A 1,674-nucleotide genomic window follows, 5' to 3' on the forward strand; every position below is an offset into this window, starting at 1 on the left:
TGTCTTCCATGTCACTATGGAACTTGAAGGATTGTGACTGTTGAAAAATTGGTTTACTGAAGTAGGAATAAGTCTAGGTGTTTCTAATAATTAAAAAAATATACCTATGATATCTCTTCTATTTTTATGGCACTATACATCTCCTTGTGACTAAACGATGATAGGGATTTGATCCCTGTCTTTGGTATGCTCTTTTGCCAAGTTGCAGAAGAATCTGGGTTTTGGTATTGGAAGTGAATTTGTAGAATGCTTTTAAATTGCATCCAGGAGCATCAAAATTTTGGACTGCTACTGTGATGACACCACTTCGTATTTTAATGGCATTTGGGATCACATTAGGAATTTCTGTATGTCTTCCATGTCACTATGGAACTTGAAGGATTGTGACTGTTGAAAAATTGGTTAGATATAGCTGTAATTTATACATTTCACAGTACTTTTGGCAAGATCATTATGAACTGATTTGATGCCTAGTATTCAGTATGTTTATTTGGTTGATCCTTTGTCCTCCCTTATATAGTCATATGTCACCTACTGAAATGAATGGGATTAAGAGTATAAGCACTAACTGATGTAGGCAGTAGAGGCAAAGAGGTAACATGGATAATCTGGGTTGTGCTCAGATTGCGTTCAGATCTAGGGATCTGAAGGGGAATACTCACCGGGCTCTCTTGGTTTCTCTGGACCATGGAGAAGGAGTGGACCTAGGCAATGAAAAAAATGCCTAACCCACTTGCTGCACATGTTGAATTTGCCTCCAGTTGCAAACATCTTGAGGCAAAGTGTCTGGAGTGAGTGCTACTCTTGATTTGTCCTTGCTATGATCCTATCTATAGGGGTCTAAAGCACCAAAATCTTTCTTTTTCCATGTTAAGTAGGACTGCCTACGTTTAGTTTTTATTGAGATGGTAGAATTGTAGCTGTGATGTCAAATATAGCCAAGCAGCATTTTCACGGTGCTCGCTTACAGAGCGTGGAATCGGTCACAGTTTGGATTTTCTAGGCGCAGAAGGAATAGCCAGTTTATACACTGCTTGTGTTCCAGACAGCGGGCAGAGGGAGCAAGGATTTGACATCTTTGGCAGAGGTGTTAAAACTCAGGTCTCATCTCCCAGCTACACAACGGTACCCTATTCATGAACTAAGACCTACTTCTCCGTGCAGGTATAGAATTAGGAGTAAAAGTTAATTTGGCTTCATTTGCAAGACCCGTGCAGCTGGCAGGCTGAGTGCTGGACTGGGTGTGCCGGGCAGGAGCAGAGGGAATCGTTTTCTGGTTCGCTTGTACCGTTGGAGGGTTTGGGGCGAGCGAAGCGGCAGGGTGGAGGTGGGGGCAGCTTTTTCCTCTTTCTGGGAAACTTGATCTGCACTTAGTTTTGAAATTCCCTGAGCCACCTCAACAATGTATTTTTCTTCCTTAAAAGAACCCCCACAAGAACAGAAGAAAAAAAACAATGTATTTTTCTTCCTAAAAAGACCCCCCACAAGAACAGAAGCCAGGGCTTGTGGCATCGCTTTGAGCACAAAGTTTTGTTAGCCAGCCTGTGCATTATTCAGCATCGGAATATTCATTTCAATAATTAATACCTTAATACGAAAAAAAGAGAGAGCCGGGGGCGAGGCGGGGGGGAAGGAGCCGTGCCGGGGCGGCGCAGTGCGGGGCGGCGGCGCGGC

Source organism: Aptenodytes forsteri, unplaced genomic scaffold (genome assembly GCF_000699145.1).
Source record: "Aptenodytes forsteri isolate BGI_AS27 unplaced genomic scaffold, ASM69914v1 Scaffold8, whole genome shotgun sequence".
Lineage (NCBI taxonomy): Eukaryota > Metazoa > Chordata > Aves > Sphenisciformes > Spheniscidae > Aptenodytes > Aptenodytes forsteri.